The sequence below is a fragment of the Rhinolophus ferrumequinum genome, chromosome 3, assembly GCF_004115265.2.
Source record: "Rhinolophus ferrumequinum isolate MPI-CBG mRhiFer1 chromosome 3, mRhiFer1_v1.p, whole genome shotgun sequence".
In the NCBI taxonomy this organism is placed as follows: domain Eukaryota; kingdom Metazoa; phylum Chordata; class Mammalia; order Chiroptera; family Rhinolophidae; genus Rhinolophus; species Rhinolophus ferrumequinum.
In genome coordinates this window covers 70,468,304-70,494,180 of record NC_046286.1, presented here as the reverse complement: position 1 = coordinate 70,494,180, position 25,877 = coordinate 70,468,304, and positions in this window count along the sequence as shown.

The window sequence follows — 25,877 nt, the reverse complement described above, 5'->3', positions numbered from 1 at the left end:
CTTCATTTCCATGTTCAAAGATTGTGCTAGGAGTTGCAAACAATATAAAAATAGTATTTGTTTGAATAATAACTATATTTTAGAATGTAAAATAAATAAATTGAAATAATAATATTTAGCAATGATATAATTTGCTTATTGCACATATGCCTGTTATGTTCATACTGTGTGCTAATGTTAAATAAGTGGAAATGATTCTTGTCATTAAGGAAATTTCAGTATAGGGAGGAATAGAAGAGGTAAAAAAAACAGCAAAGACAAATGTGAAATCACTATAATTATTACTATAAACACAGATGTTTAAAATGCTATGTGAGAGAAGCTGTGGAGACACTGAAGACCATAAATTAAAATACTACGAGTTGGAGTTCTGGAAATACGTAGACGTTTGAAATAATGTCCAGCATAGACAAATGTGTAAAATAATTCTTGTTTGACATTTTCTCTGGGTATTGGCTAGAAATGAAGACTAATTTGGATTTACACAGACATAAATGAGGAAGCAGCATAGATGGTGGGTGAATCTATAGAATACTATGGAAAATTCGAAGCAATGAAATAGTTGTATACATAGGCATACAGATCTATAGAAATAAAGTGATGATAACAAATAAGTGTAAGTAAAATAATATGAGCTAGTAGGTTACAAGAGCAGTTTCCATAGGAATAGCAGAAAGTTCTTAAAGGTCCATGGTAAAAAGGAAAAGGCCAAGATGCTTTCATAGAATTCTCTTAAACCTTCAAGAGTGCCAATTTCTCAATATCCTCACCAACACTTGTTTCTATTTTGTTTGTTTGTTTGTTTGTTTAATTGTTGTTGTTTTCTTGATAGTAGCCACCCTAAAGGGTATGAGGTAGCAGTGTCTCATTGTAGTTTTGATTTGCATTGCCCTAAAGATTAGTGCTTTTTGCTCTGTTGATGGTGTCCTTCTGTGCACAAAAGTTTTTTAATTTTGATGTCCAATTTATCTTGGAAAAATGTTTGCTTTTGTGGCCTGGGCTTTTGGTATCATGTTGAAGAAATTATTGTCAAACCCAATGTCATGAAGCTTTTCCCCTAAATTTTCATAGGCGATGAAAAGTCTTTTATTATGGCAATGGAATTTTATTGTAGATATCATTATAAACTTGTGAATGTATGTGTGTGTATGTTTGTGTGTGTGTGTGTGTGTGTGTGTGTGTGTGTGTGTGTGTGAGATGTGTTTTCCACTCAGTGAGCATAAAAGAAATGACACCTTAGAACAGTGTGTAGATTTAATACTAAAGTTTAGTTTCCACATAACATCCGCTATTAAAAAGATACTGAGACTTGGCTGAGTAGTTAGTGTATTATAGATTTGGATAGGAAAATTAAATGATTTGCCATGCTCATCTTGTTTCAGAAACAAGGGATTTCTAAGCCTGATGGGTCCATAACAGAAGGACAAATTAGTTAGTTTCACCACCACTGGTCAAATTTGTAATGCGTGAGCATGAAAAAATGTTAATGGTGATGTATTATAAAACATTAAATTAAAAAATATCTATAAATTTAATGAAGGTGGAAGGAATGCAAAAAAAACAGAGAAATATCTTATTTATAAAAAGAATACTAGTTAATATATGCAAAAAGAAAGATCAAATTTGAAATCAAATTCCTCATTTTACAACCTCCCAAAGTTTTATGAAACCTTTATCAATTCTTGGGAACAAAATATTCACTCAAAATATCAACACTAATACAAAAGAAAACTTAACTTGGCTACCTTAACGAAGTGATCAAACTTAGCATCACCAACAGTGATACAACCAGTATTTGTATCACAGTAATGAAACAAACAATGATACCTACCTCCTGATGTAATAGAATAAGAAGTGCAAGTCATCACCTGAATATTATTCTTCCCACTAATGTTGGAATGAGGGGAAAAATAGACAATGAAGAATATAAAACTTTCTAAAACATAACTTGTCACAAATTCAATATCAAGGAAAAAATGAAAAAAGAACATGAAGATTATTCAAGATTAAATGAAGCTATATAACAACCAAATGCAATGAATAAAGCTTTATGGATCCTGAATATAAGGGAAAAGAGTCCCATAAATCACATTTTGGGGGGAATAACAAGAAATTTAAATATGCACTATAGAGCAGATGATGTTGTTGAATGAATGTTAGTTTTCTTAACATGACAATGTGTTAGTATGGACAATGTCCTTATTTTTATGAGTGGCTCATTGAAAGAGAAGTGATATAATTTGTGCAACTTTTAGGTGGTTTAGCAACAAAAATAAATTAGATATATAGATAAGGCAAAATTGTGGTAAAAATGTGTTCACTGTGCTAGTTTTTTAAAGTTTTTGACATATTAAAGCTGATCCAAACTTGCAGGGAAAGAAACAATACAGACTAGTTTCAGCTAGCCAGACCTCTTAATTCCTTTGGTGTGAGAGCTTGGAAAAAGTTACTGAACATCTTTGTGTCGCTGGGCATTTCTAAAATAGGGATGATAGTGAAATTTACCATAAGGGATTGGCAGAGACATACATGACATGATACATAAAAAACACATAGAATACTACCTAGCATATCGTAAGTTCTCAGCAAATATCCGTTCATATTATTACACTTACTAGGAATATTATTGCCAGATTGGGGTTTTATTGGTAGAAGATATATGGGTAATGAGGCTTGAAAATTAGTAATCTGAAATCAGCCTTAAATTTAGCTATAAATATGGACAACTACCAATATTATCGCTACAGAAGAAAATATAATACACAAAATTTATTTTATATATATCTGTAAATAAGTTGCAATGTCTTGTGAAAGGTTGCTAATGAAAGATTAAAACATTTACAGCCAGCCAGCTAAGTAACTCCTCGTGATCTTAAAATGAAATTTAATAATACAGGTAGTGAAACCATTGCCATTACCTTATTGTAATCTGTCAAGAATAGAAGGCACCTAAGAAAGGCAACCTAAGAAACTACTTGCAGAAATGACCGCACTAGAGGCCTTGGAGCCAAAGGGTAATTAAAGTTGGCTCTGAGCAAATATGAAAAGTCTGTTTTGTCCTTTTAATTAATGACTGCATTACCACTTTCCTCTGCTGTGGCATGAAACCCCAGCAGAATTAGCGCTACAATAAACCACATAAAGACAAGTTTCCATCAGCAGCGTAGCCAACACATAGCTAGTTTAACTTTACGAGGCAATAAATACACACATTATTAAATATCAACATTGACATTTTCACTGTAGAGCAAGAAAGCGGTTCACAAAACGGGAATTGACAACACACTTGGAGGAGCTTCAGTTCCAAAGATGTTGATAACTGAGGAAGCTTCATGCTGCACTCCACCTATGTTCTGTTCCACCGATTCTGAACAATTTAAGTTTATGTTGCATAAAATTTGTCCATGCAAAATAAACTTTTTCATTATTGAAGGATAAGATAGGGAGTCGGGGGTTTCTCTAAATATTTCATTTTTAGTGGTTCCATTTGTTTCAAAACCATGCACTTTAGCACAGGGAACAGCTTCATCATTATCTCTATGTAACTTGTATAATTAAGGATCATATTTGTCGGAAGATTTTGTTGTTATTTTTGTTTGTTTATTGTTAGGTTGGTTGATTTTTTCTCCTTCCGAGCATCTTGTACCCAACCAATTCATGCAAATCTGAAACATTGTATCTCTCCTTATTAATGTAGTCTTTTCAAACTCTTCGTATTGTTTTTGAATTCCAGGCTCAACTAACAAAATTTAAAAGTTGATGCTTTATTTGAAAGAAAACACTTAGAATGGTATTCCACAAAAGAAAAATTAAACTTACAGTCAATTCTGTAGTCAGTTCATGCTTGTTTTGAAAACATAAATTTGTTCAAATGAGATTGATATATTAGAAAACAACTTAAGCGTTACTGAATTTTTATTTGTTTATGTGCCATTTCATCCAGAAGAAACACTGGATGCATGCAGAAATCTTAACCCAGATGAAGCAAACTGGGTAGAAATGCACAAAACGTACAAACATACACCTCCAAATACATCTGCCAGATACATCTGCCAGATACATCAAATTACACAAGAAAAATGTGTGTGTGTGTGTGTGTGTTTAAAATGGAAAAGCAGATAGCATGTATAAATATTTATTGCAAGGACATGCGGAACAGAAAGAAGTTGGAGAAAGAAAAGAAATATCAAATAGGCAGGGAGTAAAAATTCAGAAAGATGACAGAGTGGGGGATCCAGATCACATAAAAGGAATTAACCTTCCATTGGAGAAAGGCATTCTGTTCTTTATAACAGAAAGGGAAGATGGGTGGGATCCAAAGATGACTTATCAAGTTAATGGGAAATATGGTGGTGTAGCTTGTTTTATATCTTTGATTATCTTTGTGTATTAGAAGTAAAATTTGTCCGCAGAGAATCAGTGACAAAAGGTGGTGTCTGAAGTTGGAAAAAAGTGAAACAGATCTGAAACATTGAAAATGATGATTAGAGAGAGAATGCAGTGACTGTTGGGGGGTGCCCGTCTGAAATTGTTGAGTGAATGGTAGTACCAATATGTTGGGCACTATCTTCATAATTTTAAATCACATATATACTTATATATAAAATATATACTTATATAATATTATATACTTACATGTAATTTAAAATGATTCACATATGTATGTATATACTAATTTAAAATTTACATATATATGTATATATATATATATTTACAAAGAATTTTCCAACTTATTAAATATCATCTTTTAACATTATGTTTAAGGACTGCATAAAATTCATTTAGCTGAAACATCATTAGCAATTTAAGTTACCCTTTAAGTTTCCCTGTTTTGGCAGTTAGATAAACCTCCTTATATCTCTACCTTTACACTAATTTGTAATAATCTTCTTTGGATAAATTCTTAGAAGTGGAAGTGCTGAATCAAATATAATGTTAAAATATGTATTTCTAAGAAAGTGATATAGGCACATGTTTTTAAAGTATTTTGAAACAATATTTTTATGATAGGGTTTATGATGAAAAATAGTAATTCCTTTGCACCAACCCTCCCTATCTGCATCCACACTTCCTAAAGAGAACTTTCATTATGTATTTATTTTTCAATTTTCTTCTCCATTTCTACATTATTCAGTGTATTGACATTTTAAATTAGACATTACTTATCACTTCTTAAAATAGAAAATAAATATATGGTCTCTCATATATTGCTTTTACACACACACACACACACACATACACACACACACACACACTTTCTATCTATAGCTTCTTTCATCTTAGTCATCTCTAAATCTCCATAGATTGTTTATGTTTTTTGTTTTTTTTCTTGATTGAGTTTACTCTTCCTCTTTTCTTTGTCTATTTTGTTTTGGATTATGTCTGATCAATGTGAATTATACATACAGATATTTTATATTCTCTTATGTTTCTATAAATATTGTTATGTTTTTAAAATTTTATTTGGTTTGCAGTTAAGTTAGTTGAACTCAAACTCCAAACTGTCTCTCTTGTGGGGGGAACCAGCCGAAACTTCTTTTAGCTCTTTGAACCTTAGTGGGATGCTTCGAATCTACCACATTAATATGTAATTCAGGGATTTGCCATATACTGTGGTGCTAAAAAAATACACATGATTTATATTCATCTTTTGTTATGGGTATATATTGAGTACAACAATTTTAAAACAGTTTTTTCCTTTCTTAAAATGTGTATACATTTTTTTGGCACTCTCTGTATGTGTTCCGAACTGTGGCTCTCTTCTTTGTGGATTTCCCAATTCCCAGCTTCTGTGTTGTCTTGAAACTGTCTTCTGATTCCTCACCCAAAAAGTTGGCAGTGTTCTTCCCAAATCTTGGCTGTCCCCATAAGACACTGATTAAGGAGTATCCCATTCCATAAAGCCATAAAACTAGAAAACTCATCCTGTTCTATGTCTTCCAGTTGTCAATTTCCCTATGGTTTCTTCCTGCTTTTGTTCATGTTCCAGCACATTTACATATTTGTCTTAATTTTGTTCATAGTTATAATTACTATTTTTAGGAAGAGTGATATGATATAAATACTTCACTATTATCAGGAGTGGAACTTTCCCTTTTTTTTATGTATGGCTGTATCTATCCAGTAGTTACAGTTACTGTATCTATCCAGTAGTTCAATCTCTGAACCTAAAAACTGTGTTTTAGTTCGTCCTTTCAGTAATGACCACTATCTCATATAATCTATTAGAAAGTTATGCCATTTTTGTCTCCAAAATATGTGCCAAATTTAATTGCATTATTTTCCTGCTATTTCTGCAGCCTAGACTATCATCGTCTCCTGTTTTGACTGACACAATAGCTTCTTAATTGGTATTGTGTCCATTCTTTCCCCACTACAGTTTAATCATGTCTATCAGCCAGACTGATCTTTTAAAATAAAAAAAGTCACGTTATATCACTTTTCTGCTTAAACCCTATACTAGTTTGCTGTTCTCATTCATATAAAACCCAATCTCTACACTATACCTTTCAAGTCTTTATGGAATCAGCTCCTGTCCTTGTCCTTGATCTGGATTTCTAACTCTCACTCCACCCTTCACTATTCTCTCTTGGCATATTTTTCTGTTCCTCACATTTAACCAATTTATACCTCCCCAGGTCTTTTACTTTTTCTCTATTCCTCCTCGAACACTCTTCCATCAGATACTTACATAGCTGTCTCTCATTGTTCCTGTCTTTGATCTCAGAGAAGACCTGAGCACCGTGGTAAAGGTACTTATCTCAACCCAGTTTCCCCACCCCATTTCCCTCTTTTATTTTCTTCAAAGGAAGAATAATTTTCTGGCTTCATTTACTTGTTTTTGTATATATGTGTATATTTACATGTTAATGTACTCTTTATCTTTTTAACAAATTATCACGAGCCCATAGAACACAGGTTTGACACAAGACAGGTAGTTGCTAGAGATTTATTTAATTAATTAATGGTTGCCAAACTGGTGTTTTGGTAATTCATGATTCTATAAATCTTTGTTAAAATTATTTGTTTCTTTGATATTTTGAATTCTTCAAAATCATGCATTGGTTTAGAAATGTAACTATAAAGATATTATGTATTTTATCTTTTATTTTGTTATATCTTCATGGGGAAGAATATTAAGATAAATTCTAGTAGATTGGTAAAAGAGTTTTATATTAAAATGATCAAATCTAGATTTACTATTTATAGCATGTATCTGGTAGTTTTCCTTTTTTTTTTAATTAATGAACACAATTGAAGATTCTAAATATTCACTTATTAAGTAGAATGAAAATACTCTATTAACATATATCTTCATTTGGTAATTTGAGATGTCCCTTGACATTGTTGTATCAAGTTTTATTTTTTATAGTCAACTGCCAAATCAATAGAAGACAGACAATAATGACATCATAGCTAGAAATCCCTTTAACAATTAAAATAAGGTACACACATTTACTTTCCCATAATTTAGCAAAAATATTTTATTTAAATTGCAAGTATCTTGGCATTTTTCCTTGAGAAAATTACAAAGGAATACATTCTATAGGGTGACTAAATTAAGAAATGATCCAAAGACACAACATAAGCATAATATAATTACCTAGTTTCTAGCCATCTACAGCAAGTCATCAATGTTTAAAAATTGATGATTTTCTTTGTTCCCCATAGAGAATACTATATTCTCTAGGTTTGTATCACGAGACTTTAAAATGCACTGGTGATTACATTATAACATTGTATTCTTCTCTGCAAAACTCTCCCATTTTTGAATGTATTAAGATAAATAATTTTAAATTTCTTCCTTGGTGATTTGATGATGATACATACACATACACACACGAACACACACATATATACAAGAAAAAAAATCAGTTACAAACATTGTGCTGCATCCTTGGCATTACCTTTTCTTGGTAGTATTTCCTATATACCATTTTCATGTTATGAGTGGTACAGAATCCTACTTTGCCTGGTTTTTAAGTTTTCCAACTGTTGGTTTTGTACTTTAGAGCAGACAGAAACTCAGTTTAATGGCAGTTTGACGGCTTTTCTCCTGGTGATAAAATGAAATTGATCAAAAGTACATTAGAGCTTTTAGACTCTGAAACATTCAGTAACCTACAGGGAATTCTGCTTGAATAGTGTATGATTTATCAAAACTACCACATGTACAGACAGACTGTTCATACTGAAACTCCAATCTACCTGGATCATGTTGTATTTCTTCTTTTATGTTTTTATTTTTTTCCACAATGGCTTATAATGCCTGTGAAGTGAGGTTCTTGTCTCATGAGAATTTGAAGTTTTTACTCTGTAATGAGCAGATGCTAAAAGGACAGAAGGCAGGATTTTGAAACTTAGTAATCATGTGATTCGGTTCCACATAATTGTAGTTCAGCTTCCTAACAATTCCTCTTAGATATCTCTAGACATACACATTTATTACCCAGAGATATAGAGGTAAAGAAAAACTACCCAATTATGTCTGGTGATTTATATTTGGCAATTTTGCTAGGGGATTTTACAAACTTATTTTATAATTTACAAATAACTCACATGATTCATATAAACCCTCCACTTCTAGCATCATTAATCAGTACAGATTTTATAAAAAGAAAATAAGAGCTGAGTTAGATGGTGACATCATTTCTGTCAAGAGATACTTGAAAATCACTTTTTAACACTGTAATTTCCATGAACTCTTTGTGAACAAAGTATTACTAATGTGAAGTGATTAACAGTGTGTGGAGTTTTACAGGGTGCATTTACAACTTATTTTTGTAGTACAAACAGCCTCTGAAAGAAAGATGGAAGGTCTATTACTTGTGAATATTTCCTCCATTTATACTGTCATCTTAGCATTTTCCCTTCCCATTATGCTGACAGAATCACCACATTAATACAATAGTCTGCATTATGATGACAAAATTATGGCATTATATCAGTAGATCATAAAAAAGTAGTTGTATTAGTGAAGATATTTATTTACAAATAGGATTTCTTTATTACCTTTTGCAGAAAGGATCTCTTACATGAAAATATAGCAAAGTACTTCCATATCTAATGATGTTCTTTACTGGTGTTTAACTGAGTGATTATTTCCATCACAAGAATAATGATAACCTCCCTTCAGTGTTTATAACCTTATAATGTCATTTATTTGTACACAGCTTTAAAGATGATACATCAATTTTCATACCATCCAAAAGAGAAGTGTTTTTCTATTTTTTTCCATACCAGTATCTCTCTTTGCTTCTCTCAAATGAACTATTGAGGAACACCAGAATACAATAATCTTGAATCCTATTGCATTATGGTCCTCAGAGAGCATATTGAAAGCATCTGATTTCTAAAAAGATCCAGAGGAAGACAGTCTGAGCATTCCAATTTGCAAGTGAATAAAAAAAATGTCTCTTCTTTTTCAAAAAGATTATCCATATTCATATAAACGGTGTGCAGTACAGTTAGGGCACAATGATGCCTAAAGATCTGGACACACGACAGTAGAGTGAAGGCAGATTAAGAGAGAATCCTTTTTCCTGAGTTAATGGCAGCGCACATCCTTCAGTTATCTATATCTGCAGCTGCACTAAAACCTATGTGCAGATGTTTTGGTTGACAGAATGTCAGAGAAAAATAAATTTTAAAACGTTTTGCAGTCCTATTAGGTGACTGTGTTGGAAATTTCACTGTTGCTTCTGTTCAGCAAGCGTGCTGCCCGTGTTTTGATAGATAAGCTGTGATCTGGACAAAGATAAACCACAAGGATTAATAATCATCCTTGATTTTTTCCTCAATTAATAATGCAATGTCTCATTTGAAGAAATTGGATTTTCAAATAAAAATGCATATAATTAGAGAAAACTTTTACTTAGAAGAACATATGCTTTGGAAAAAACAAGGTTTTATTGTAATGCAATACCCTTATAGTCAAAACTGAGTAATAAAGTAATTTTTATTAAAATATTTACTTAACATTCTAAAGATATAATGAAAATTATAAAGACATTGCACATATATAAATAACTTTATTAATAATGACATTTGTATGCTTTAGAAGTTTCAAAACGGAATGCACTTAGATGTCTAAATTGCTGTTAAGTTATCCTGTCCATTTCCAGGTCCTCTTGTTAGAAAGAAAATGTATCTTAACTCTGAGAACAATGGATGAGCAGAAACAGGATACTACTGGTCCCAACCTAGTTTTCTTTGTTACTGTATTTATCACATGTAAATGTGCTTAATGTTTACTAAGTATAATGTTGGATATTTGGGTATTTGGAGAAGTGTATAGTCAAAAGACAAGGTTCCTAAACTTGGAATTCACAATTCAGTGGAAGAGATGCACATTTTAAACAATTAATATTAATATTGTAATAATGGCCATTACATAGTGCAATATAAGTGAAGGAAATGTTTATTTCAATAGGAAATGTGCAAAGGCATATTCAATATGTGCTGAACTCGGAACTGGAATTTTAGGGAATGATAGATTAGAGGTTTGGATGGATTAGTTGGAGAATACAGTTTGGGTGAAGGATCCATGCAGAAGATTGAGAGGTATTCAGAGAATGGTAAGGAGACTGATGTTGCTAAAGCATACATCCCATATGTGAGGTGTTACAGGAAACAAAGTTGGAAGGATAAATATAAAGTTATGAAAGTCTATAAACACCAGGGGTTCCCTTTACATTGAAGACAACCTGCAAACTGAAATTTCAGGGGCCGGGCTTAATTACATGATCGCCTATCTATTTTAGAAAATGAATATTGCTGCAATTGGTCAAAAGGTTTGCAGTGAGAAGAAACCACAGGTAAGGAGATGAAGCTTTGGTTTAGGAGAGAGGTTCTAAAACAGCAATGGTACTGGAAATATGGAACGGTAGATAAATATGAAAAATATTTAATGATGTAAGTTGCAGAATTTGGTGAATATGTGAATCTAGTAGTGAAGAAAGAGAGAAGCCAATAAGATAATGATTATTTTTGAGTAAATGCACCTGAAAGGATGGATGCATTTAATAACATAAGGAATACAAATTGGTTATTGTACTGACAGTTGGGTAGGGGAAAAATACTCCCTTGCCCTGAGTGATCATTTTTAAAAAGTGGCCTTTGGATATTAACCCCTTATTAGACATATGATTTGCAAATATCTCTCATTCTGTAGGTTGTCTTTTTGTTTTGTTGATGGTTTCCTTTGCTATGCAGAAGCTTTTTATTTTGACGGTAGACCCATTGGTTTATTTTTGCTTTTGTTTCCTTGCCTTTGGATTCAGATTTAAAAAACATTGTTAAGACCAATGTCGAGGTGCTTACCACCTGTTCTTTTAATAGGAATTTTATGGATTCAGGTCTGATTACATTCAAGTCTTTAGTCCATTTTAAGTTAATTTTTGTATATAGTGTTAGATGGAGATCTAGTTTTATTATTTTGAATGTGGCTGTCTGGTATTCCCAACACCGTTTATTGAAGAGACTGTCCTTTCTCCATGGCATGTTATTGGCTCCTTTTTAGTAAATGCAATTGTCCATATAGGTGCAGGTTTATTTCTGGGCTTTTTATTCCACTTCTGGGTATTTAGCTGAGGAATATGAGCACACTAATTCGGAAAGATATATATGTACCTGTATGTTCACTGCAGCACTACTTACAATAGCCAAGAAATGGAAACAACCTAAGTTCCCATTGTTGGATTAATGGATAAAGATGTGGTATATGCATATATGCTATTCAACCACAAAAAGAAGGGAATCTTGCCATTTGCAACAACATCAATGAATCTTAAAGGTGTTATGCTAAGTTAAATAACTTAGCAGAATTAGAGAAAGACAAATACTAGTCTCTCTTATATGTAGTATGATCTCTCATATATAGACTCTAAAACAAAACAAAAACTAACTCATAGATATAGATAGCAAATTAGTGGTTACCAGAAGGGAAGGGGATTGACAGGAGAGAAGTGGGTGAAGTGGATCAATTTTGTAGCGCTGGATGGTAACTAGACTTATAGTGGTAATTACTATATGGTACATACAAATATTGAATTATAATGTTGTACACCTGAAATGTATGTAATCTTGTATACCAGTTTTACCACACACAGAAACTAACCTTTAGGAAAACAGACATATACCCAAATCTAAAAATATAGATTATCTCAATTCTGATTTGAGGTTTATCTTATGAATCTTGTTAATTTTTAATTGGGTTGTTTTCTTATCATTGAGATTTAGTTCTTTGTATAGTCTAGATACAGATTCTATAACATATAATTTAAATTTTTTCTCAGTCTGTTTTTTTAATTTCATTAACTATCTTTTGAGGAACATAAATTTTTAATTTTGAGGGAGTCCAATTTATTTGTTTTTTTCATGAAATGTTTTGATGTTGTATCTATGAACTCTTTTCCTAACCTAAAGTTATAAAGATTTTTTTCTCCCATGTTTTCTTCTGTTAGTTTTATAGTTTTATGTTTTACATTTACGTAACTATGGCCCATTTACTGTTAAGTGTTTGTAAATGGCGTGAGGTATAGATCTGAATTATTGTTACATTTTTGCATATAGATGTCCAGTAATTCCATTACCATTTATTGAAAAGACAATTCTCTAGTGAATTGCTTCTGCATCTTTCTTAGAAATGTAATCATCCGTATAAGCAAGAGTCTCATTCTGCCTTCTCTATCCTGTTCAATCGATCTACTTCTCTATCCTTACACTCATACTGCATTTCGCTGAAAAAAGTAGCTTTTTATAGAAATATCAGCCAGTATGAGTTCTCCAACTTTGTTCTTCGTTTTCAAGATTTTTTGGACTATTGTATGTCCTTTGCATTTCCACGTGAATATTAGTATCAGTTTAGCAATGTCTACAAAAAGCTTGCTGAAATTTTTACTAGGAGAAGGTGCTCATGGGGAAATACTGCAGAGCAAACATTTTGGCAGGAATGCTACTGGTATTTCATATGTGACATTGTCATCGATAGGAGGCACATAAGCCTGAGCATCTGACACTTAGTGATTCATAGAGATAGATGTCATAGGTCAGCAATTTTTAGTGCTGTTCCTCCAATGTACAATTGTATTTTCCTCTTTTAAAGTGACTTGTGAGATAAGACTTTAGCACCGTGGAAACATATATCTCCCATCGAAGTTTCTTCTATTGTTTTAACCCATAACAATCATTATTTTTAAGTCCAGAAAGAGGAATAAAATTAACAGGAAAATATCATTTTGCATTTTGTTTATTCTTGACCTCCCTATTTCCATGATTAGGATGGAATTTCCATTTTGAAAAATTTTAAAATAAGAAATTTAAAGTTATGTGCAGGTGGGTTGTTACCCTGGCTCTATCACTGGTTGGTCGTGTGGTGTTGAACAAATTACTTGATGTTTCAAACTAAGCTTGAGTGTCTGTATCACAAAAATTAGAGCAATATTATTTACTTCCTTTGGTTTTTCTGAAGAGTACTTAAATTAGCATATGAAATTAATAATATAGCAGTCATTTACTAAAAACCAACATAAAAAAATGCTTTCTCTAATCCTTAGAAAAAAATCTGTGAAGGTGGGCCTTAGTAAATTTATATGTAAAACTGAGTTTCAAAGAGATTAAACAGTTTAAGATTACACAGCTACTAAAGAGCAGTACTAGACTTCAAGTCCAGGTTGACCCAACGCCAGGGAGAGTGCTATTTCCAATTTTTAGGCTTTCTTCAATGACCAGTCATGACGGTGAGCTTGCCTACAGGGTCTAGAGTTTAGACCTAAGAAAATGGACATGTAGTTCATCACCTTAGTTGTTTAGGAGAGATTGAAACTAGGGGTGAGGAAAAATTACTGTAGTTGGCTATTGGGACCCTGGGCCTTTGTCATTAGTTAACATATTAATTTATTGTCAAATCATTTGAACTCTCCCAGATCCCTTTCTATCAAAAGAGGAGTAATATTATTTTGCCCCTTCTACTTCAGCGTCTTGTGAGTGCTAAGTAGGTAATGCTCTCTGCAGTGGTTTGTATCCTGCAAATTTATGAAGCCTATGACCATATTAATTCATATACCTATTTTGACCCTACTGTCATTACAAAATCCAAGTCATATCTGTAATAATGGGACTCTAGTCAGATTCACGTGATATGTTCCATATGGCAATGGCAGTAATAGCTTCACCAAATATCACAGGACCTTGGCATCATGATTTATCAGTTAACGAGAAACTGAAATTAATGTTATTTCTTTAATATAAGTCATGACTCCTTTACATTTCCTTATGGATTGAAAATATGCTACATATGCTTGTTTACTTGGTCGTCTTTGTTTTAGATATTTCCTTTTAGATACCCTTCCTTGAAGAGATTTCTTCACTTGTAAGTTTCAAGGGTTACTCACTCATATGTACCAGACAAAACAAAATAAACAGACAATGACCAGACATCTAAAGTATGAATATAAATAACCATTAATAATTCAGTCTATTGAGTAGAAAGCTGTACTCTCTTGACATGTAAATGTTGCCTATCTGACTATTCTTCCTGAATAGTAAAGAAGAAAGAATGAAGAAAGGAAAGAAGAGGCTGCTGGTGTGCCAAAGCTATTCATTTTATGACTCATAAGAGGGTTCATGTTATTTTCAAATGCACTTAATGTTTTATAATATTTAAAAGATGAAACGTTACCATAAATCTTACCACCTACCCAAACTTCCTCTTAAAAATTAATTGTAACTTACATTTTTCTCCATTGGTAATTTCCCTTGTAAGTTTTCTAGAAGAATTTAGATTTGTGATTCAATTCTTTCTTACAATATAGAATAAAGGCCAGTCAACCTAATCATAAACACTAAGTTAAACTGTTTTAATTTTGACTTAGTGGGTAATTCAAGGTGGAGGTACTTAGATCTGAAGGCAAGGTGCCTAGTGAATAAATCAACCATGAGGCAAAATAGAAACTTGAAAAACAATATGCATATTTGGCAAGGTACAGATAATAGAAAAACTTAAAAAATATTAAAATTAAAAAAAATAACACTTAATCTTCTAATTCAATAAGTTTGAGGAAATCACTACAAAAGTGAAAGGTAACTTTGGGAGAGAAAAGGAAACACTTTTTAAATGACAGTGTGTTAATCCCAGGACATGCTTGAACTTGCTTCGTTCCAAAGTTACCCATCACCTATATGAATTGAAAGCTTGCCTTTTTTCTTATTGGAAGTCTCAACACCAATGCTGTAGGGGGAAAAAGTGATAAAAGATAGATTAGAGAAAAGATGTTTTTTTGATTTCTTTTTGAGACACAAACAGTCCGAGAGGTTGCACCACCAAGCCTGTGAAAGAAAACAATTTGGGTTCTGAATGAGTACCACAAATTCGTTGCAAACACTTTCCTTTTATGTGTATAAGGCTCATCTTCTTAATGTTAATTGTCTGTAAAAATAGAAAGCAAATTATCTCCTTTCCTCCAGGAATATTTGATGAGAGAGTAAAAACAGAAAATACTATCTTAAAGAAATCCATGAACAACCTATTCTAATATTGCAAAGCTTGACTCTGTAAATGGTTTGACCAAATATCCTTGAATTTCCTGTGCAATTCTGCACTTCAATAATTCTGTTCTGTTTTATAATTATGGCAATGTGATAAGAATCACATAACTTTTCAAGTATGGTTTGCCTAGGTCATAAAAGCAGTGAAGGGAACATGCTACAAATATTTATATTCTATGATGTAGTATATATCTTTCGCTACTTTAATTACTTGGGTAAACCACACTTGAATAAGTTAGTACATTATTTTTATAGTCAAACTCACTGCATGATTTTTTTTCCCCAAGGGGGAAGTATTATTCTTCACCACTCTGTCTACAGATCAATCACTATAATAAGCAAAACACCTCCTGACTGTTTACAAAGAAGCTTCAATAGTCATTGGAAAGAGAACTGACTCTGGGTAGTGAACACACAATGTGATATGTAGATGATGTATTACAGAATTGTACACCTGAAACATATGCAACTTTTTAAAAAATTTATTGGGGTGACAATTGTTAGTAAAATTACATAGATTTCAGGTGTACAATTCTGTATTACGTCATCTATAAATCCCATTGTGTGTTCACCACCCAGAGTCAGTTCTCCTTCCATCACCATATATTTGATCCCCCTTACCCTCCTCTCCCACCCCGCACCCCCCTTACCCTCTGGTAACCACTAAACTATTGTCTGTGTCTATGAGTTTTCTTTCTCATTTGTTAGTCTTGTTCATTTGTTGTTTTTGGTTTATATACCACATATCAGTGAAATCATATGGTACTCACTTTTTCTGTCTGACTTATTTCGCTTAGCATTATACTCTCAAGATCCATCCATGTTGTCACAAATGTTCCTATATCATCTTTTCTTACCGCCAAATAGTATTCCATTGTGTATGTATACCACAACTTCTTTATCCATTCATCTATCGAAGGACATTTTGGTTGTTTCCATGTCTTGGGCACCGTAAACAAAGCTGCAATGAACATTGGAGCACATGTGTCTTTATGTATAAATGTTTTCAGATTTTTTGGGTAGATACCCAGGAAAGGGATTGCTGGGTCATATAGCAATTCTATTCATAATTTTTTGAGGAACATCCACACTGCCTTCCATAACGGCTGCACCAGTCTGCATTCCCACCAACAGTGGATGAGGGTTCCTTTTTCTCCACAGCCTCTCCAATGCTTGTTACTATTTGTCTTGTTGACGATAGCCATTCTGACTAGGGTGAGGTGATATCTCATTGTGGTTTTTATTTGCATTTCTCTGATGATTAGTGATGTTGAGCATTTTTTCATATGTCTACTTGCCATTTGTATGTCCTCTTTGGAGAAATGTCTCTTCAGGTCCTTTGCCCATTTTTCAACTGGGTTGTTTGTTTTTTTGTTGTTGAGTTTCATGAGTTCCTTGTATATTTTGGATATTAGCCCATTATCGGAGGCACTGTTTGCAAAAATCTTCTCCCATTCAGTTGGTTGCCTCTTTATTTTGTCCATGGTTTCTTTTGCTGTGCAGGTGCTCTTAAGTTTCATATAGTCCCATTCGTTTATTTTAGCTTTTACTTCCATTGCCTTTGGAGTCAAATTCATAAAATGCTTTTTGAACCAAAGGTCCATAAGTTTAGTACCTATCTTTTCTTCTATGCAGTTTATTGTGTCAGGTCTTATGCTTAAGTCTTTGATCCATTTTGAATTAATTTTGGTACATGGTGACAGACAGCAGTCCAGTTTCATTCTTTTGCACGTGGCTATCCAATTCTCCCAGAACCATTTATTGAAGAGGTTGTCTTTTCTCCATTGTATGTTTTTTGCTTCTTTGTAAAAAATTATCTGTCCATACTTATGTGGTTTTATCTCTGGGTTCTCAATTCTGTTCCATTGGTCTATGTGTCTGTTTTTCTGCCAATACCATGCTGTTTTGATTATTGTAGCCCTTAGTACAAGCTGAAGTCAGGGAGTGTGATACCTCCAGTATTGTTCTTTTTTCTTAAGATTGTTTTGGCTATTTGGGGTCTCTTGTGGTTCCAAACAAATCTGATGAATTTTTGTTCTATTTCTTTAAAAAATGCCATTGGGATTTTGATGGGGATTGCATTAAATCTGTATATTGCTTTGGGTAATATGGCCATTTTAACTATGTTGATTCTTTCAATCCATGAGCATGGAACGTCTTTCCATTTCTTTGTATCTTCTTCAATTTCTTTTAAAAATGTCTTATAGTTTTCAGCATATAGGTCTTTCACATCCGTGGTTAAGTTTATTCTAGGTATTTTATTCTTTTTGCTGCAATCGCAAAATGAATTGTTTTTTGTATTTCTTTGTCTGAGATTTCATTGTTAGTATATAGGAATGCAATGGACTTCTGTATGTTGATTTTGTAACCAGCAACTTTACTGTATTCGTTGATTGTTTTTAATAGCTTTTAGGTGGAGTCCTTAGGATTTTCTATATATAGCATCATGTCATCTGCAAAGAGTGACACTTTAACTTCTTCATTCCCAATTTGGATGCCTTTTATTTCTTTCTCTTGCCTGATTGCTCTGGCAAGGACTTCCAACACTTTGTTGAAAAGCAGAGGTGATAGAGGACAGCCCTGTCGTGTTCCTGAATGTAGAGCAAAGGGCTTCAGTTTTTCACCATTAATTTTGAGATTAGCTGAGGGTTTGTCATATATGGCCTTTATTATGTTAAGGTATTTGCCTTCTATACGTATTTTATTAAGTGTTTTAATCATAAACGATGTTGTATATTGTAAAATGCTTGTTTTGTATCAATTGATATAATCATATGATTTTTGTCCTTTATTTTGTTTATGTGATGTATCATATTGATGGATTTGCGGATGTTGAACCATCCTTATGCCCCGGGGATGAACCCCACTGGGTCGTGATGAATAATCTTTTTAACGCATTGTTGTATTCGATTTGCTAGAATTTTGTTTAGGATTTTTGGTTCTGTATTCATCAGAGATATTGGTCTGTAGTTTTTTTGTGTGTGTGTTGTCCTTACCAGGTTTTGGTATCAGGGTAATGTTGGCCTCATAAAATTAGTTAGGGAGTATGTCTTCTCTTCAATTTTTTGGAAGCATTTAAGCAGGATTGGTATTAGATCCTCTTTGAAGGTTTGGTAGAATTCACTAGTGAAGCCATCTGGTCCAGGACTTTGGCTTTTGGGAAGGTTTTGGATGACTGATTCAATTTCGTTACTGGTGATCGGTCTGTTTAGATTTTCCAGTTCTTCATGGTTCAGCCTAGGAAGGCTATATGTTTCTAAGAACTTGTCCATATCTTCTAGGTTATTGAATTTGGTGGCATATAGTCCTTCATAGTATTCTTGGATGATCCTTTGTATTTCTGTGGTGTCCGTGATAACTTCCCCTTTTTCATTTCTGATTTTGTTCATTAGTGTCTTCTCTCTTTTTATCTTAGTGAGTCTAGCCAAAGGTTTGTCAATTTTGTTAATCTTTTCAAAGAACCAGCTCTTTGTCACATTAATTTTTTCTATTGTCTTTTTGTTCTCTATTTCATTTAGTTCTGCTCTGATTTTTGTTATTTCCTTTCTTCTGCTGACCTTGGGTTTCATTTGTTCTCCTTTTTCTATTTCTTTAAGGTGTAACCTGAGGTTGTTTATTTGGGATTTTTCTTGTTTCTTGAGATAGGCCTGTAATAATATAAATTTCCCTCTTAAAACTGCTTTCGCTGCATCCCCAAAATTTTGGTAGGATGGCTTTTTCATTGTCATTTGTTTCTATGTATCTTTTGATCTCTCCTCTAATTTCTTCTTTGACCTGGTCGTTCTTTAAAAGTATGTTGTTTAATCTCCATGTATTTGTGTTTTTTCCTGCTTTCTTTTTGCAGTTGATATCCAATTTCAAAGCCTTGTGATTAGAGAATATGCTTGGTATGATTTCAATCTTCTTAAATTTGCTGAGGCTGATTTTATGTCCCAATATATGGTCTATCCGTGAGAATGTTCCATGTACATTAGAAAAAAATGTATAATCTGATGTTTTAGGATGAAGTGCTCTATATATGTCAATTGTGTCCATTTCATCTAATGTGTCATTTAGGGCTGCTATTTTGTTATTTATTTTCTGTTTGGATGATCTATCTATAGCTGTCAATGTTGTATTTAAGTCCCCTAGTATAATTGTGTTTTGGTCAATTTCTCCCTTTAGTTCTGTTAGTAGTTGCTTGGTATATTTCGGTACCCCCTGATTGGGGGCATAAATATTGAGGACTGTTATGTCTTCTTGTTGTATAGTCCCCTTTACTATTATGAAATGTCCAACTTTGTCTCTTGTTAACTTTTTCACCCCGAAGTCTGTTTCATCTGATAGCAGTATTGCTACAACTGATTTTCTCTGGATACCATTGTCTTGGAGTGTCAATTTCCACCCTTTCACTTTGAGTCTATGCTTGTCCTTGTAGCTGAGATGTGTCTCTTGGAGACAGCATATGGTTGGGTTTAGTTTTTTGATCCAATCTGCTACTCTGTGCCTTTTTATTGGTGAGTTCCGTCCATTTACATTTAGGGTGATTATTGATATGTGAGGATTTCCTATCATTCTATCTTTAGTTTTCTGGTAAGGCTGTGTCTACATTGTTTCTTTGCCTGTTTGTTGTTGTCTGTTATTTCTGTGTGGTGGTATTCTATGAAGTGTCCCTCTGTTTCTTCTTTTATTACAGTATATATTTCAGTTCTGGATTTTTTGAGTGTTTACCCTTAAGTTTATGTAAAAGAAAGTTTGATATTTAGAGTATTCCATTTTCTTCAGCACGCTTACTTTCTCCATTCCCATATTCCAGTTCAGGCCTTTATTGTCCCCCTTTTTATGTTTTGGTTGCCACAAATTGTCCCTGTTGATGGTGCTCTAATAGCCTACTTTAGTATTTCTTGCAGTGCAGGTTGTGTATTAGAAAATTCCCTCAGCTTCTGTATGTCTGGAAAGGTCTTGATTCCTCCCTCATATCTAAAGGATATCTTTGCTGGATATATTATTCCTGGCTCATAATTTCTGTCTTTCAGTAGTTTGAATATTTCGTTACACTCCCTCCTGGCTTGTAGAGTTTATGCTGAAAAATCTGATGATAATCTAATGGGCTTTCCTTTGTAGGTTACCGTCTTCTTTTCCCTGGCTGCCTTGAGGATTCTTTCCTTTTCGTCGATTTTAGACAGCTTCAATACAATGTGCCGTGGAGAAGGCCTGTTGGGATTGAGGTAATTAGGTGTTCTATTTGCTTCTTGGATTGGAGGATCCAGTTCTGTCCACAAGTTTGGGAAGTTCTCATCAACAATTTGTTTGAATATATTCTCTTTTCCCTTCTCTCTTTCTTCTCCTTCTGGTATGCCCATTATTCTCATATTGCTCTTTCTGATGGAGTCAGTAAGTTCTTGTAGAATTCCTTCATTTCTTTTAAGTCTCAAGTCTCTTTCTTCTTCCATCTGCGTCATTTCCAGGTTTCTATCTTCGATGTCACTGATTCTTTCTTCTATCTGGTCAACTCTACTACCTAAACTGGCTGTTTCATTCGTAATTTCTTTTATTGAGTTCTTAATCTCCAGAAATTCTATTTGGTTCTTTTTTAAAATTTCAGTTTCTTTCGTAAAATGCTCATGTTGTTCTTTGATTGTGTTTCTGAGTTCATTAAACTGCCTTTCTGTGTTTTCTTGCATCTTGTTGAGTTTTTTCAGAACTGCAATCCTGAATTCTCTGTCATTTAAGTGACATATTTCCGTATCTTTAACTTCATTTTCTGGAGACTTTTCATTTTCTTTCTGAACTGTCTGTTGCCTTGGTTATTCGTGCCAATTAATGATTTATTATTTCTCTTCCTAGACATCTTCAGTAGTGGGTTCTGCAACAAGTTGATAGGATGAGGTCCTGCTTTTATTTTCCAGTAGGTGTTTCTAGAATGTTTTATTTTTCTCTCTGACTGCAGTCTTTTTTTCTCTCTCACACGGTATTGCTATGTTTCCTCTGCACTATTCCAGCTTCTCGCACAATGGGGGGATTCCCTGGGAGACGGGCTTCTCCTCTGTTAGTAGTTCACATGGGTCACAGGGCTCAGTGTCCGTGTGGGTATGCAGAGAGCTTTTGAAGTCCCAAAGCTCTTCCTGTACCTGATTCAGAGCCCGTATGTTTCAGCAGTTCTGTTTACTCCTGCAGGGATCTGCCCAGATAGGTGGGGCCAGGGGCGGGGTGAGTTGTGAGAGGTGGCCCAGAGCAATGGCGGCGACCACCACCACAGCCAGTCTTGCTTCCACAGCTCCCTCTCCTTTGCCAGAACTAGTTGGGCTGTGAATCTGTGTTTGCAGTCCACAGTTCTCAGAACAGCAAATATTCTGTTCTTTTGATCTGACACTGCTACTGTTCCGCTTCTAGCACCAGGCAGGTGGGGGCTGCTAGTCTCAGTGCCTAAGGCAGTGAGGGCTTAAACCACCTTTTTCATCCTTCTTTCCTCAGTCTTTTCTCCGAGGTCTCTGATGTGAGCGTTGGGTTCAGCTATGTTATATGCCGTCCCCTCAGCCCTGTGGGCCATAAACGGAGCCCTAGCAGTCCGAGTTCTTCCCTGTCCCACAGCTGCAGTAGTTCCGGGATGGAGCAAGCTTGGAGCACTCAGCTAGGTCTGTGTCCTGCGCCTGCGCAGTTCTGTCTCCGCACTTCTCCCTTCACTCCTTCCTGCTCATGCAATTAGCCCACCTTTCAGTGAATTCAGTAGTGGGCCTCTTCATCTTGCCTGTCTGCTGTGCAGGGAGTCCTTTGTGGAGTTATAGTTGTTCGATTAGTTGTAAATTCCAGGAGAGATTTACAGAGGCTTACCTCATGCCACCATTTTGATGACGTCTCTAACATATGTAACTGTACTAACAATTGTCACCCAATAAACTTTAATTAAAAAAAAAAGTCATTGTCATGGGTTTCAAAGTCCCACACAAAGTAAGATGTCTTTCTCAAATGATGTTCCAGATATATTTCATCTACTATCTATTCTCCCCTTGATTCTGTATACATTTCTATTCCTTTATAACTCACTGTAATTTTCTCACTGTATCTTTCATAGAAATGTACTTCATTCCATGGCACTTTTAAAATTCACCTATCCATTGAGGCTTCACTCAATTTTAATGGTCTCTCTGCTATTACCTCAGTGTAATCCTTTTTTCCATATATTTGTCCCACAGTCCTTTGCACTTGTATCAAGGTATTTAATACACTCTTTCTATATTGTGGTTACTTGTGCTATGGCTGTTTTCATTAAGAGAATGCACACTGTCTGAGGGTGGAGGATGTCACCTATGTAAATCTCTCATAATAGTTAACACAGGGATCGTAAGAGATAGTAAATTAAGTTATAGTTGTATGTAATTATTTGGATGTTGAATATTTAGTCTTTAGGGAATGATTTTTCTTAGGATGCCATTCCTGTTCTTGCACGTTTCTCTATTTGAAAGCACCTTCATTTGTGGATATTTTGGAACAAATGAGAAGAATCATTTTAGTTACTTAGATGTACCAGTGTAATGTTTAATTAGAGATTGGATTTAAAAAAAAATAATAGAATGAAAAATATTTGGAATCATCTATAAGGTATACATAGTTCTGTGTAGTAAGGTTTTTAGCCTTGCCTAAAGAGGTCTTGCCTTTCATCTCCAGATGTGGTGACTTCTAAACACTTGGAATTTCCCAAGTGATAGGAATGTCTTTGTAATTCATGATGGGACTATTCCTGATAGTTTATGCTAAAGAGATAATTCAAGGTGGGGCCATACACACCATAGGTTTAGTGTGAGGGTTAACCATGCTAGACTAAGCAACCATGTGAATTAGAGGTTTGGGGCTTTGGACCAAGTGAGGTTAGCTCAACCTCCTGGAGGAGTAGGAGGGTGCTAGAGGTAATCCAGCCACATGGGCAATGAATCACTCAATCAATAAAAGCTCTGGACACCTGAACTTGGGTGTACTTGCTAATTTGATAATACTCCAAACATATTGTCACACATTGATGTGAGTAATGTGTCTTGAAGACCACAGAAGCTTCGTGTTTAGAATCCTTCCAGATTTTGGCCTATGCATCTCTTCCTTCGGCTCATTCTAATTTGTATATTATCCCTGAAATAAATGAAACCATGAGTGTAAATGTTTCATTGACTTCTGTGAGACTTTCTAGAGAATGATCAAACCTGAGGGTGGTTTGGGACCACCAAACTTGCATTTGGTGTCAGAAGTAAGGGTTTTCTTTTGTAGACTCTTCCCTCTAACTCTGTAGCTGGTCCCTAACTCTTTGCAGTTGGGGTCAGAAGTCTTGGACAGACTTGAAAATCTGGAGGATTGCACCATCAATCTCTCAGTTTGGCCACTACGGTTAATTTCTATAAACTCAGAGAGTCTCTGAGTTTTACATATACCAGGGGTGCCAGAAAATGTATACGCATGACTTGTATTCATCTTTTATTATCGGCATATATTATTACAATTTTAATATAGTTTTCTTCTTTCTTAAAATGTGTATACATTTGTTTTTTTGGCACCATCTGTATATATCATATATATGAATATGTGTTAAATATATCATATATATATATGATGTATCTTATAAAACTGTATCTTTTGTTGACCCTATTCTGCTTATAACTTTTATTTATCACTTATGACCTTGTTCTGTGATTTATCTGTTGATATATCTGCCCATCTCACTAAACTGTAGCTTCTTTAGAGCAAAAGACAGTTTCAAACTCATTTCCATAATGACTGCCTAACTTAAAATAGGTGGTCAATAAGTGTTTACTGAATGAATAAATTATTGAATCTCTGGATTGGTACAATTTTAATGTAATTTACTCAAGATTGCTACACTTAGGCTCTATCATTAACATGTTGAGAGTTTGTGGATTGCATTCACAACATGCCCTCTCTTAAATAAATAAAATTATTTCACACAATAATTTTACAACACTTACCATAGAGCTAAGTATCATCTTTTAATTAAGACAGCACTGTTTCAGGATTGGGAATGATAGCGAATATGAGCTGTTATTTAACTGTGTAGCCCTGAGGATATCACTTCACCCATTTAAACTCCTGTTTTCTTGTCTGCAGAAAGAAATTAGGCTTTAGTTTCCTATTGTTATATAAGCAATTTTTAAAATGTCTGAGCGATATTAATATTCCATTTATTTCCCCCTAATTATTAAAAGTAATTAGAGTGTGTATGCATCATTCCATTTCATTTTCCCCTAATTACTAAAAAAGTCATTAGAATATATATGCATTATGGAATATGCATTTGGAATGTATACATGTAAGTATAAATATTTAGTGCATATACATTTATACAAAAATAATTTATTAGTATTATAAACACTGTAGTGAAGGTAGATAATTGGCAAAATGTTTATTAGATCTGATCCAGGGTGATTGAACATATCACCATTTCTGATTACTTCTTTCAAAATAGTGTGAAATTTGAGGAAACATTTTCTATCCAAAAAATATGCGTGACCAAGGCTTTTACTAAGAACAAATTTAAATTAATTTCAGCTGTAGGTAAATCACAGTTTCTAGTAATGTAAATTATGGACTATGTTAGAGAGCACAGAATTATTTTGTATTCCCATGGACTTTAATACTTATTCATTTATTCATTGGCTCATTTATGCATTTATTTATTCATTCATTCAACAAAAATGTATCGAGCATCCAATGTGCCTCAGGTGTTATGTTAGGTGGTGAGGTTACAGAGATGAATTATATGGTCTTTAGCTTCAGGAAGTAACCAAGTTGCAGCTCATTTTATTGATTTTTATTAAGTTTAGATACATAAATAATAGCTTGTTTATATGCAAACAGCCTGCTTTAGAACGTGTAGCCTTTTGTGAGCAGTTTGAGAAAGAAAGACTGAGAGGAAATGTACAGAATAACAAAGTTGAGCTCCCATTGCAAGACCCAGAATTAAACTTCCTTCAAGACTGCTGAAATCTTGACTTGTTAATAAATATTGAATATGTGAATGTTATCTTTATGAGACCAAGTTAAAAGTCTATCACTTATAGATGTATAATTTATGAGAGTAGTTCTCCAAATGACCTTTAATAAAATCTAGTGAATTAAACTAATTCACTAGTTGACTTCTTAAACCTGAATGTGTGCTGCAGGACACACATGTTCCCACACGTATGAGTAAATACAAGTACAGAGCCCAGCTAAAGTACATAGCAGCCTGAAAGGGCATGTGGTAGGACAACCAATACAAAACAACAACAGCAACAACAACAACAACAACAACAACAACAACAAAGCACATTTCTCTATTTGCCTAGGGCCTGCCCTTACAACTAATACCA